The sequence below is a fragment of the Ovis canadensis genome, chromosome 6, assembly GCF_042477335.2.
Source record: "Ovis canadensis isolate MfBH-ARS-UI-01 breed Bighorn chromosome 6, ARS-UI_OviCan_v2, whole genome shotgun sequence".
Classification (NCBI taxonomy): Eukaryota; Metazoa; Chordata; class Mammalia; order Artiodactyla; family Bovidae; genus Ovis; species Ovis canadensis.
In genome coordinates this window covers 121,204,451-121,219,685 of record NC_091250.1, presented here as the reverse complement: position 1 = coordinate 121,219,685, position 15,235 = coordinate 121,204,451, and the positions used below count along the sequence as shown (strand labels likewise).

The window sequence follows — 15,235 nt, the reverse complement described above, 5'->3', positions numbered from 1 at the left end:
CTGGCCAAATTAGATCTGCCCAGTTAACTATCCATACTCTTTCCATACATCCCAGGATCTCCCCTGATGTGATAACAATGATAAATAAAGTGATGTGATGAGGTGATAACAGTACGTTGAAGCATCCCCTGAGGGATTAACACTCAAGTCCTGTGTATGTCTATATCGCTGTGCTGGGCACCGGGCCAGATATACACAGGGAGAAAGGATGTCCCTGTCCCCTTGGGCCCTACCTTACAGAGTCAAACCACAGAGCTCTATGCCCTTCATTGTAAAAGGCCATTAAAAACCCTACTAAGTGTTAGTCATGTCCGACTCTTTGTGACCCCATGGATTGTGGCCCTGCCAGGCTCCTCTGTCCATGGGATTCTCCAGGCAAGAATACTGGAGTGGGTAGCCATTCTCTTCTCCGGGGGATCTACCTGACCCAGGGATCAAACCCAGGTCTCCCACATTGCAGGCAGATTCTTTACCATCTATATGTCATGAAATGGGGAAAAGGAAAGAGTCTAATGGATTAGAAAAACAGGGAGAGAGTGATCTTTTTTTCTAAAAAAGGGAGAAGATGGAAGATTTGATTGGGTCTCAGGTAGGGCCAGGTAAAATGTCTCTCTCTGTCCTCGGCCCTCTTGGCAAGCTCTCCAGATGAGTCTAACGGACAAGCAGGCTAAGAACCAGCAATGAGGAGGGGGCACTGGGGAGCAGAGTCTGCACTCAGACTGCCTGGATCCAATACCAGCTCTGACAGTCACCAGGTGGGAGGCTCTGCCCAGATTACTTAACCTATCTTTGCCTCAGTTTCTCCTTTTGTAAAAATGGGGAAAATAATATTATTAGTACACACCACACATATATGAGAGTGAAATGCATTATTTTCTGCTCAGAAAAGAACGTGGCATATGAGAAGTCCTATGCAAAGATTGGAAGGCCTTTAACGCCCAGTGAAGGAACTTCTGGAACCCAACAGGGTTAAGATTCTCTCATACTGCCAAGGCAAATTAGCCTGTATCTGAGAGGACCTCATAGCCCCTAGAAGAACCAAGACACAGAAATGAATTCCATAAAACCAGCAATTGAGCCAACGCAGGGCTGTGTCAGTTTCTGAGGACTGAGGTCGGCCCTGCCATCCCAGATACAGGACTGAGGAGGTTGGCAAGGGGAGTGGATGATCACAGACGTGCAAGTGGACCACTCACTGCCCTGGCACCCCCTCAGGCTCCCCAGAGCCAGGGGAGCCACAAGGTCGACAAGACCCCTCCAACCCCCGCCCCCAGTACCTGCACCAGGCGGCCAGCTCGAGGCTTTCAGAGGGCGTGACCTCTGATTAGCTCCCAGGGGCTCAGGCCGAATTCCCGGGATTACTGCACAATATGCCAATAAAGAGCACAGACTTCCAGTTTCTAAGATGTTTATAATGAACCATCAGTGCAGAAAAACTGGGGCGCTGCAGGGGATGGGAGTAGGACGAAGGAAAACCAGAAAAAGCTACATCGCCATTCAACTCACGCAGCGTCAGCCACCCAGGCCCCGGACCTATAAAGGGCATCTTATAATTCAGAAACATCAACCGGTATCAAGACACCTATCACACACTCACTACTGCCCATGCAGCGCTCCGCACCAGGCATGGTTTTATTCTACAGGTATTAACTCACTTAATTCTCCTTAATCTATGAGGTGAAAAGTAGTAGTATCCCTATTTTACACATGAGGAAAAGGAGGCGCAGCAAGGTTGAACACCGTGCCCACGGTCACTTGGCTAATAAAGCATAACAAGATTAAAACCTGGGTAACGTGGCTCCAGATCCTTTGCTCTTAACTAACATCTATACTTCCTACTGTGTGAGAATTTGTAAGATCTGTCAATGAGAAATGAGTTCACCGGCCCTCAGAATCACCCTGTCATAGCTTCCTGAGATACCTAGAACAAAATGTATACTGTGCCTGCTGAGTTAAACGAAGACTAATTTTGGGAGACAATATGCTGTGGTCTGAACTGAACTGATGCTATGGTTAGGAAAAAATGTACTCCTAGGTGTTCACATCTGAGGGTCTATGGTATGTGTCAAAGAGAGGTGTGATCACTGGTTGCTGTAAATGAACAGATGTCTTCTATGAATTAAAATAAGTCACATAAAACTTCAGTAACAATATGAACCGGGAAAATCAAACTTAATCACTCTTTTCTATAAAACGAGAAATCTTGTTCCATAGAACCTCATATTGTTTTCACCACATAAATTTACAACTCATTTATATACATCTTCCCTAAATTTGCAAGCTTTTTTTAGAATGATTTTTCTCTGGAGGGAAACACTTCTGGGTTTGGGGGGGTGGGGCAAAAAGCAAATAGATCGGAAGCCACTTTTCAACTTCTCTGCAAAATAATACTGGAAAATAAACCCATTAACAACAATAAACCCCAAATAATGAATGATACTATCACTGCCAATATATCGGAAAGGTCTTCCTACTAGACTTGCTGTATTCTGAAGCACTTAATCTCATCCTTTTTTGTGGGGGAGAGGTGGGGAGTGGACAGTATCTTCAGCCACCAGTACAACGACTGACACACAGTCCTGGTATCACACAAATATCTAGTAAATTGCTAAATAAATGTAAGTTTATGTGTCTGGACTATTTAAATCATTGGCCCAATCCATTATCAAAGACTTCCTAACCTTTCCAAGAAAAACAGTTGTGTGATAGCAGTTCACTGGTACATAATGCTGTTGTTAGGACAAAACAATCAGGTAATATACAGTCAGTCAGAACATTCAGGGAGGATAATAAAAATAATTTGTTTATATCCATACAGATATAGATTAGTACTCCAAAATATGGGGAAAATAGCAAAAGAGCTTAAGTTTAAAGAAAAAGATCTATGTTTCACACCAGATGGAAAAAAAGGAGAGAGAAAAAGATAATGGTCAATCAGAAACACAAAGCACTGGAAAGACTGCGAGACACATCCTTCTCTGAAGGCCTTTAAGAAAAGACACTCATCAAAGGGCTTCAGGTTATTTTTGCAAAAGACAGAAAGCTCACCGAAGCAGCTTATTCCAGCTCTAGAGTTCCTTGGCTATTGCAAATGTGGCAAAGTAGACAACTAGGCCGAACAGGCAAATGAGGGAAAAAAAGACGCCACTTCTTCGCAGGAGAATAACAAATTGAAGCTATCATGAACTTACATACAACAAACATCTAAAAAATGAATCCCAGGGCCTAACAAACTTTCTTTAAGAGATCTTTTCTTTTAAATTAAAAACAGTAGCTTTATTAATGCTCAACCCATTGCGAACTTGAAACACAACTCTAAGCCATACCTTGTGGACTGGAAAGCCATAATTGTAATGTGGAATGAGACCAACTGAAATCAATATAAGAAATTTGAAGTAAGTAAATACTTTCCCCCCCCCCACCCAGGGGGGTTAGTATGAAACGTATGAAATTACAGTAGTAAGAAGTTATTAATTTTAAATTATAAAGTGGAATCGAAGACTTCAAAATATTCATAGATTTTTTTCAAAGAATTCTGGAAGCAAAGAAAGCCATACCATGCCTTAGGAAAGCTTACCTTTCAGACAAACAGCATTTAATTCGCCCTGCTGCTCGACTATGTTGCATGTACAGCCACTGTAACATGGATCCCACCAAGACATGCACTGATTATAAAGTGGTGTTTTCAAGTTCACAGGCATTAAACTGACTGGCTTCTCCACAAACATGCATCATTTAATAGCTAACCCCATTTAATTATTAACCCTGAACCAGGTAAGAACAGGAACTGTGCCAAGTTACCTGTGCACCACAAGACTCTGGCAGAGAGAATTAGCAACATTTCAACAATCACTGGGCAAAGAGTCACTAGCAGCAGAATGTTACCTTCAAGTCAGAAGAACTAACTAGTGGGTACTCAAAAATGTTTGCTAATGAAAGAATAAAGGAATGTTCGTTCGACAGGGGAAATGGCTTTTCAAATTTTTTTCCAAATAAAATGACCGCTGATTAAAACAGCAGTTACTTGTGGATTCCACCCCATTGCCCGCATTCCAGATGGGTCACTACCCCTGCCATTAGGATTCCAGCCATGGGGATGGGGATGAGGGTGGGGCAGCTGTATGTGACTTAACACAGCCCAAGCACCAGAGACTCTCAATGAGCCTGTCCTCAGTGGGATTTTAAAGTGGGTTTTTCCAGCACTTGGCATTTGAAAAAAAAAATTGCCTCTTCAACTACATTTTAAACTCCTTTTTTAATAATCTGATTCTCTGCTAATCATGGAGTTGGTGAAATAAGCAAAATAAAAAGACAATAAAATCAACTCATCATCACCTAGAAATACAAACTCCTTTGTCACTTTGATGTATGATCCATTTTATAAATAAATTTCCTTTACGTAAGGAATCATATTATATATACAATCTTATATTCTACTGATTTTCAATGACACTACAAATAAGCACCTTTCCACATAGTTAAAAAATCTTCTAAAAATTACTTCGATGTCTATATAATATTTCATTGTTTAAATATACCATAATCTCACTATTTCTCTACCACTGGATAACTGAACTGCTCCTTCTGATTTTCCACAGGATAAATTATGCTGTAAAGAACATCTTTCTGCTAAACCATACCAGGCTATTTTTGTACACTGAATCTTTATCTGATTTTGTAATTCCTTAAGACAAAGTCTTAAAAGAGGAACCGAGAGCTTGACAGTTACAAAATCTTTTAAAATCTTGACGCATCTCGCCAAATGGTTTCCCAGGCAGGGAAAGGAATTATTGGCCTCACGTGGCACCCCAGTCCTAGGCTCGGCACACAGCAGTCCACCAGCAGGCCTGCTGAGACCCCCCTCCTTTGGTTCCCTTGTTCAGAATGACTGCCTTTTAAAACACTAAACAACACGATTATCTTAATACCATTAAACCTGATTTCTTCTGCCTCAGGTCAGTGATCATTTTCTATATATAGGGCAAAATAGGACCTCGGTGTCCTCATCTAGAAACTACAGAGTCAAAACTAACCCATCTGTAAGGTGCTTGCTGAGCACCAACAGTTCTTATTTTGCAGTTCTTATCTGTCCTTGGGCAGACACCATGTGCATAGGTTCACGGGACACTGAGAGAAGAATAAAACATAACCTACTCACTTAAAGCTGTTCAGCTGTTCAGTCTTGTTTCTCTTGGAGCAAATCACGAACAATAACGCTGCAAATTGGAAATACTTAAATACAATTGCCATACTGTTTTAGAAAAAGAAAGATAACATTCACTTCTGGTATTTAAATACATAACCTAGTTTTTGATTTTCAATTCAGGCTCCATAAAACAAGATGCCAACAGCTGGAAATTCTGATTCAAAATTATGACTTCACAGAAAACCAGATGCTATAGCAAAGATAAGGTTTCCTGGAGAAGTGTAGCATTTTAAGAGGCAATCGAAAATCTGTATTAGATTTTCTGCAGAAAAGCAGAAACCTCCAGGATACTAAGCATTAAGAATCTGCACATTAACAGAAAGGTGAAGCTGCCAATCTGCGGTTCGTATTTCTTAGCAGCAATACAGCCTATTTGCATGACGCAGGCACACAGACCTCTACTGCCCTATAGGTGTAATATGCCTAAAAGTATCTCCCAGATACCTCAAAATCACTGCAGGTAAAAAGGAAACAAATGACAATTATTTTTTCCTAAGGTTTGAAAATTACATTAGGATTAAAAGCACCCCAAAAAATTATTTCCATGGAGAATTCAAGCAGAACCTTATTACTTGAAGAACAGTAAAAGTTCCTTTTAACAACAGTGTAATTGGGAAAATAGAGAAAAGGGATTTAGGGTAAGTAGTATAATCATCGCTAGCAGGACAGCTACTGAGTCAAAAGCTTTACTTGTAAAAGAACATTTTATTCTTGAAAATTAAAAATGAGTTCCAAAGCATACAATATTACTCAGGAATAAAAACATTTTCCCTTTGTATCTTTTCAAAGAAAGTATAAAAGATGAACAAGTTCAGATTTTACACAAAAATTTTACATCAAAATTTTACATGAAAAAAAAATTTTTTTTCCTGGATCAGTGAGAAAATATATATTAAGTTCTTCTTAATAGGAGTTCTGCGTTGAGGAGATGGAGGTTGGTTCTTTGCCTGACGAATGCTGAAGCAATCGTCCACGTGGCAGACGGATGCATACTAGGAAACACAGGATGGACTGCTAAGGTGCATCAGGCACACATGATTTTAAGGAAGGCGATTTCTGGAGCTTCGACATCTATGTACACTCTTTCCTGAAGCGACTCTTCCTGCGAATCTGTTGCTGATCCACATCCTGCTGGTCTACTTTCCCACAAGCCCTTCACAAGTACATTTTCTGCTTCTTAAAGTCAGAGCTCTACCATACCTGAAGCTTACTATGGTGCCCAGTCTTAGACATAAAAACCTCTAACAAGGGACACTTAGAAATCCTGGGAATGAGACTTATGACTGAACAACAAACCCTTTCACAAGCTTGGGGGTGGCAGGATGGGGGGGTTCCAACATTTTCCACTCAACAAAATTAACGGAGGATCTAACTCAGTTTTCATCTGGCAGATCATTTTTAAAAGTTTTGATGACAGTTTGGGCTTATAATGCAGAGGAAGTTCAAACAGAGAGGAGTGGCGGCGCTAACACAAAACTCCTTCCATTCATGTCCGTTACGTGTGCAAACAAGGTTTCCAAGGTTCTTAGCTCTTATGTCACAAGAAAGGAAAACTAAGAATGCAGCTGATATGGAATAACTGTTATGATCTAGAAAAAAGAAACATTCATCTACTTGCACATAATCCAGTTAAAAAAAAATCTGTTTCCTTAAGAGTCTTTTCATGTCAAATAACATATTTTTTTGTTTTAATACATGTACACTGATAATAACTACCAAAGTAACTAAACACAGAATAAAATTCAATACAATAATTCAACAGAGAACAATTACAGCCTTTTGGTTATCACTAGAAATACTTTTAAAATTAAATTTCTACTTGCATACCTATTTCTGTTGCAAAGAAGTAGAAGAGAATGAACAATAAAAGATTTCAGCAATAACCAAGGAAAATGAGATGGAGTTTATGAAGAAAAAGAAAGACTGTAAAATTTATGACTAAAAAAAGGAATTTTTAGGGATTTTTTTTTTCCCAATAAATGATGGTGAGCATCATATGCAGTATTTAGATTCCATGGGATACATTTAAAAGAGTGACCAAAAGTTTAACTTTAAAATGTCAAGTTTTATAGCATGCTGGAAATTATATCCTTTGCAACTATTTAAATTTATAAAGAAAAAAAGTGTACATGTCAGCTTGAAATATATGTACAAGGTTACTTGGCTTTGTCCAAAATTCTTTTAAGAGACAAATAAACAAAAATATTTAAAGGTCATTGGTTTATGGGTTGGTATGGTGAACACACTTAATTATAAATAATTAAAGTTTTGTTAAGTAAAAACACAGGTACACTATGAAACAGAGGCACCCAACCTAAACTGGGGCAAGGGGGAGAGGGTTTCTCTCACGAAAGGTAAGCCTCAAGAGGATAAGGGATTGTGTTTGTCTTATTTATTCTCATATTCCCCGAGTCTAGAATGAATGAGCAAAGGCAATGCTTGAACTAGGAAATAAATAAATTAGCCTGGCAGAGAGAGTGGGAGGAAAAGTGCTTGAGACAGAAGGAACAGCACCTGTAAAGGTTATAAGGCTGAGGAGAACAGGAAATGTTCAAGGAATCAAGCTGTATCATGACTGGCTTTACCATCTATATTAGAGATTTTTTTTTTTAAGAGTATGTATAGGAAGGAAATATTTTAATCAGGTTTACTTTCAATATATTATTTTCTTTCAGGAAAAAAAAACTTGTTGCTAATCAGTAAGAAGAGGGAACTCATTCATTCATCCATCAAATATTAACTGCATATCTGTTTTATGCCAGATATTAAGCACTGAGGGTACAGGAGTAATCAGACAATGAAACCCTGAGAACTTGGAATTCATCAAGAAGTACTGAAGAAAGTAAAAAGACGAGCTAATCAGGAGAGGAAGAGAAAATACTTGCAAACCACATACCTGACAAAGGACTTGTATTCAAAACATATCAAGAACTCTCGATCTTCACACTAAGAAAACAAACAACTCAATCATAAAATGAGCTCAAGACACGTACAGATTCCTCACTAAAGAAAGCAGATAGGCATATGAAAATTATTCCATATCATTAACTAGGCAAATGCAAATGAGTAGTGAAATATCACTACACACCTATTAAAAGTAGCTAAAATAAAAAATACTGACAATACCAAGTGCTGGTAAGGTTTATGTGAACACCTAGACCTCCCACGCTTTGCTGGTGAGAATACAAAAATGTAGAGCCACTGTGGAAAAGAAGTTAGCAGTTTATTATTTTTTTAAACAGCTTGTGTGTTCAGTTGCTAAGTCAAGTCTGATTCTTTGCAACCCCACAGACTACAGCCCCCCAGGCTCAGACTCTGTCCATGGGATTTCCTACGCAAGAATGCTGGAGTGGGTTGCCATTAAACAGCCTTACCAAGATATAATTCATATAGTATACAATTCACTCATTTAAACTGTGCTATTCAATGGTTTCTAGTATATCTACAAGTGAGGCAGCCATCACTTAAATCAATTTTAGAATGTTTTTATCACTCTGAAGATGCAATATCCATCAGCAGTCACTTCCCGTATCTACCCAATCTCCCAGCCCCAGGCAACCATACTATGTTCTGTCTCCACAGATACCTCTCTTCTGGACATTTCATAGAAATGGAATCATACAAGTGGTCCTTTGTGACGGGTTTCTTCCATTTAGCATATTCTCAAAGTATATCCTTGTTGTAATAAATATCAGTACATTTCTTTTTACTGCCAAATAATACTGACTGTATAGATACATCAGATTTTATTTACCCATTCCTCAAGTTGATGGACATTTGGGCTATTTTCACTTTTTCCTCATTATAAATAATGCTGCTAAGAACATTTGTACACAGGCAGTTTTTTATAACATATAGTTATCATATGACCTATCAGTCCCACTTCTGGCCATCTGCCCTAGAGAAACAAAAATTTATTCTCACTCAAAAACCTGTAGACAAATACGCAGCAGCTCTACTCATAATCGCCAAAAACAGGAAACAACCTCAATGTCCTCAAGAAGTGATGATCATGGTGCCTCCAGATACTACTGCTCAGCAATAAAGAAAGAGCTATGAATAAACACAGCTTAAAGGAATCTCAAAGGCTTTATATTAGGATTGAAGGCTTTGTACTTGAGAAAAGAAGTCAGTATCAAAGGATTACATACTACATGATTCCATTTACATAAAATTCTCAAAAAACCAAAACTATAGAAGAAAGAACCTGTTATGGCTGGAGGGGGCTGGCTACAAAGGGATAACATGAGGGAGATTTTAGAGGTAATTGTTCTGTATTCTGATTAAAATGGTTATACCAAAAGAGAATACATATGTATGTATATATACATTTATGTTGGTAAAACATATATGCATGTGTATTAAAATTAGAACTGAACAGTATAAAAGTCAAATTATTGTATGTTAATATTAAACTAAAATTAAGAAAAAAAGAAGGCAACTAGAAAGATACACAGACTCTCCTAGCACGTTATGCTCCAGTCCCCAAAGTAAGCATTGGTGGCTCAGATGGTAAAGCGTCTGCCTGCAGCGCGGGAGACCGGGGTTCCATCCCTGGGTTGGGAAGATCCCCTGGAGAAGGAAATGGCAACCCACTCCAGTACTCTTGCCTGGAAAATTCCGTGGACTGAGGAGCCTGGTAGGCTACAGTCCACGGGGTCACAAAGAGTCGGACACGACTGAGCGACTTCACTTCACTTCACTTCCCGTCTATCAGCCCATGCCAGAGAGCCGATCACAGAACAAAAACTTTGGCCATCTGAACACAGATATAGAAGTCCAAATGGGGGGTGTATTTTAAATACTAGCTGGCCTCCCATGACTGCTTAGGAGAATTATGAATTATCATCAAATAAATGTGTCACAGCTGACATGCCTTCTAGACTATAAGATGTAGAAATGCTCAAGTGAAAAGCACCTGCTCCTCGGACTTTCAACTTGGGGCTCAAATCCCAAACCACCGTTGTCTTTGTTTTTGTTTTCTGTATGTTCATGGTGTCTTAAGAGTCTGTCATTTGGGTCTCTCCATTCCCCACTGAAGCAGCTCTGGAAGAAAACTGCCTCTTCTGACTGCACGTTCTCATCTCTCATTTATGCTACATAGCCTGTACTTCCCTTTAGATCATCCCAAACAAAGCCTCCAAATTCGGTGAAAATCCAAGAGGTTTTGGTGTTGCAGTCAGAAACAAATGTCACTTTAATTATGTAGGCTATACAGGCTTCCCTGGTGGCTCAAATGGTAAAGAATCTGCCAGCAATGTGGGAGACCTGGGTTTGATCCCTGGGTTGGGAAGATCCCTGGAGAAGAGCATGGTAACCCACTCCATTATTCTTGTCTGGAGAATCCCCATGGACAGAGGAGCCTGGCGGGCTACAGTCCATGGAGTCACAAAGAGTAGGACACAACTGAGTGACTAAGCACAGCACAGCACATATACAAAATTAATTATTTTGAAACAAAGACTTAAGCCCAACACTTCAGGAGACCAGAAATATCAAGGCCATTCTGAAGTCAAAACAAAGAAGCTGATTTGTAACAAAAACTGAATTAAACTTGGGAGTCAAAAGATCCCAGTATGAATGATCTTGGCTCTGGTTACAATTGAGCCAGAGTCTAAACAGGTAATAAACAACAAATATAATAAATATATTAAAATTAACATATAAAAATAGGTTTGTCAATAAAGTATATTAGTTGTTTAGTCACTGAGTAGTGCCCAACTCATTTGCGACCCCATGGACTACAGCATGCCAGGCTCCTCTGTCCAGGATTTTCCAGGCAAGAATACTGGAGTGGGGTGCCATTTCCTTGTCCAGGGGGATCTTCCCGATCCAGGGATCAAACCCTTGTCTCCTGCAGTTGCAGGCAAATGTTTTATCCCTGAGCCACCGGGAAGCCCCAGTAAAGTATATCAGATGGTGATGAGTGTTATGGGGAAAAACAAGAAAAAGTAGAGTAAAGGAAGAGAAATCTAGGTAGAGTGTGGGGGAAGAGGTGAATTATAATTTTTAAATAGAGGGGTTAGGATGGCCCCATTGACAAGATAACATATAAGGACATGCTTAAAGGAGGGGAGCTAAGAATTCTCCTGACAGATATTCTGGGGGAAAGCATTACAAGTAGAGTGAACAAGTACAAAGCCCCTAAGACAGGAGTAAGACAGGGGTAGACCTAGCATTTGCGATGAAGAGCAAGGACACCAAGGGTCTATTGGACCTCCGAGCAAACATGTCAAATAGGCAGCAGAATGTAGTGTCTGAAGAGAAGTCTGAGCTGGAAATAAAAATTTAGAAGTTAGCAGAATTCAAAAACAGATATGCATTGTTCTTCGAGCAAACATTTAATGAGTCAACTATGTGCCAGGAAGAGTGGGAGAGGGAGAGAGACAGAGAAACTAGCCTCACAAAATGCTCCGCAGTTCAACCCCAGCTTAACCAGAGCGATGAGGGAGGCCAAGGAGAAAGAAACTGAGGGCAAATTTCCAGTCTCGGTTTTTAGAAGACATTAGTCAAAGAAACATTTAGTGAAAAATGTAAGAAATATTAAGTCTGATTCCTAATCTACAAGATGAACTGGAGGACTGTGAATTCTCGCAGCGAAGTCATTACTAACATTCTTTTCATCGAGTTGTCATTAAGAAACTCCTGTATATGAGTCTGAAGATGAATTGGAGGGTACCTTACTTTGCAATAGTTTCAAAGAGGGAACTTCGCTTGCCCCACCCATGTTAATACAGATGCTGTAGCTCCCTGTATTCAACAAGCACGATCAAGGCCCTTGTAAGACAGTGTTTTGTTCCACATAGTTACTCCTAAGAATGGATATCTCATCCCTTACATGGGCTGAATATAAATCTCAAAAGGAATCTTAGGGAGGACAGCATAATTTTCATGCAATCCTAGCAGCAATTTATATGAATAGGTTATGCATCAAAAGTTTTCAAGTTTAGAATATATGTTGCTTGGGTACACAAGAGAGGCTATAAGTGTCCATCTGAACCCCTGTGGTAGGTGAATCAACAGTCCCCCTAAGTCTGAGTGATAGGGTTCATCAGGTTACCTGTGTACCGAAAAATCTTAAATATGGGACTAAAATGTGTACTGATAACAAACAACACTCACAATTAGTTCACATATACCCCTAGATTAGCTAAGGGTCTCTTCAACAGAAACTAGTTCTAGCTAGCATTCCAAAAATGGGGAGTGGGGACTGAATGGATACCAATGTTATCCAACATGTTTGAAAGAAGGATTAAAATTCAGGGTTTATCACCCTAAGCTCTACTGACATTTTGAGCCAGATAACTCTTTGTTGTAGGGAAATTATTTGGGGAATAGGAGCCGTCCTGTACACTGTAGGACAGTTTAGCAGCATCCCCCAAGCAACATCTCTAGACATTGCCAAATATCCCCAGGAGGCTGAATTGCCACCCGTTAAGGACAACCGTTAAGGCACAGGGAGGGCAAAGCCACAGCTGGCCCTGAGACAACTGGAAGCAGGTATTTAAAAACTTTTCTGTGAGTCTGCCTGAAGGTTTATCTTAAAAAAACAAACAAAAAACACCAAAACAAAAGGAAAAAAAAAAAACAGCTCATAGTTTAACCAATCTTTTCTATTGTTTGTTTTGGTGTCTATTTCATTTATTTCTGCTCTGATCTGTATTATTTCTTTCCTTCTACTGACTCGAGGTTTACTTTGTTCCTTTTCTAGTCCCTCTAGCTGTAAAGTTGGGTTGCTCATTTGAGACTTTTCTTGTTTCTTGAAATAAGGGCTGTACTGCTATAAACTCCCCTCTTAGAACTGCTTTTGCTGCACCCCACCGATTTTGGAAAGCTGTGTTTGTACTTTCATTTGCCTCCAGCTACTCTGTGACCTCCTCTTTGATTTCTTTGTTGACTCACTGGTGCTTTTGGTAGCATGCTGCTTAGCCTCCATGTCTCTGTGTTTACTCCAGTTGTCTTCCTATAACTGATTTCTAGTCTCATGCTGTTGTGGTCAGAAAAATGCTTCAAACGGACTCTTCTTAAATTTATTGAGACTTCTGTGGCCCAACACGTGGTCTATCCTGGGGAAGGTTCCGTGTGCACTTGAAAGGAACGTGTATTCTTCTGTTTGGGGATGGAATGATGCTTATTATCAGGGAAATGACAAGCAAACCCCAGGAAGATGTCACTTCACACCAGTCAAAATGACTGTCATCAAAAAGACAAGAAATAACAAGTGGCCCTAAGGATGTGGAGAAAAGGTAACCCTCAGGCACATCTGATGGGGATGTAAATTGGTTGCAGTCACTGTGAAAAATAGTATGGAGGTTCCTCAGAAAATTAAAAATAAAACTACCACATACTCCAACAATTCACTTCTGGGTATTTATCCAAAGAAAACAAAAACAGTAATTCAAAAAGACACATGCGCCCCGATGTTCGCTGCAGCATTATTTATAAAAGCCAAGACATGGAAGCAACCTAAGTGTACCCATCAACAGATGAATAAATAAAGATGTGATACACACCTACACACAATGGAATAATACTCAGTTATAAAGAAGAATGAAATCTTGCCATCTGTGACAACACGGAAGGACCTAAAGGGTTTCGCACGCTAAGTGAAATAACTCTGACAGAGAAAACAAATACTGTATGTTTCCACTTATAGGTGGAGTCTAAAAAACAAAACACACAAATACAATAAAAAAGAAACAGACTCACAGATGCAGACAACAAGGTAGTGGTGGCCAGAGGGAAGGAGGCGGGTAGGGGTGAAATAGGTGAGGGAGATTGAGAGGTACAAACTACCCACCAATTATAAAGTAAAGAAGCCAGGGGATGTACAGGACAGGGGAACACAGTCAATAATACTATAGAAACTTTGCATGATGTGAAATCTATAAAGATACCAAATCACTGTGTTGTATATCTGAAATTAATATTATAAGTCAACCATACTTCAATTAAAAATAAATTAGTTTAAATAAAAAAAAAAATCCCTCGAGAGCTCCCTTGATTTCTAACCCCTTTTCCCCCCTCTGTATTTCAGCTTCAATTCTCTCACTGCAATTCAGCAATGGGAACATGGTCAACAGCTCCTTTTATTTGTTAAAATTCAGGCCTCTGGACAAAGAATGACTCTTTTCTCAAAATCCAATTTTTAAGAAATGTTTGTTGTTGTTTGTTTTAATCGCTCAGTCATGCCTGAGTCTTTGCGACCCCAGGGACTGTAGTTCGCCAGACTCCTCTGTCCGTGGGATTTCCCAGGCAAGAATACTGGAGTGGGTTGCCATTTCCTTCTCCAGGGGATCTTCCCGACCCAAGGATTGAACTTGCATCTCCTGCACTGCAGGTGGATTCTTTACCACTGAGCCACCAGGGAAGCCCAGGAAATCTTAGGGAATGAGTCTTATTGTCCTGACTGGAGCCTGACCCCTGCCTATGGTGTGTGACCTGAAGGATGGAGGATGTTACATGGAAGGACAGCAGCTTCTGCTGAAACTACATTTGAAGTCAGAGGCAGTATCAGCTTCCAAAAGGAGGAAGGTGCTATTGTTGATAGAAGAGTGGTCTGGGAACAAAAACCAAAGAAACAAACCAGGCATCCACCACAACCACTTAATAATGAATAATAAGCATATCATAGGGCAAACAGTCAGCAAATTAATATTTCCTCATTATATTGAACTAGGTTTCCTTTACTACATTTGGGCACGTTTGTGAGCTGAGTATTCTGGGAAGCATCTGAATCCACCGGGAGATGAGTAGGATTTTTAGGTAGGTGGGGAGGCACAACATCTATGCCTGGCTATTTTGTCACTAATGTATTTTAGAGTGAGTTTCTAGATGACATATTTAAGTAATCCACAGATGAAATTCTGGAATATTACTACTGCTGTAAGATTACTGCCCACAGGCAGACATGACAAAGGACTGACAGTTGGTGTGCTTTGTGGGTTACTAGCAAAATATACTTTTAACATGTGACTGCCTAAGTCAACGGCAGACCATAATTGAACAACCATTGCCCAATTTGTGGGC

General features: G+C 39.8%; 1 protein-coding gene across 2 annotated transcripts in view; it reads right to left on the bottom strand.

Moving 5' to 3' along the window:
* STX18 (syntaxin 18) overlaps positions 1-15,235 on the bottom strand; it is a 119,205-nt gene that overhangs the window by 70,349 nt on the left and 33,621 nt on the right. Inside the window, exon 1 of one of the 2 annotated variants that reach the window (XM_069593243.1) lies at positions 3,578-3,758. The exons of the other annotated variant lie outside the window; for it this stretch is intronic. The gene's annotated coding sequence lies outside the window, so the exon portion shown is untranslated. Of the gene's footprint in view, positions 1-3,577; positions 3,759-15,235 lie in introns of those variants that run through there. 2 annotated transcript variants of the gene reach the window in all.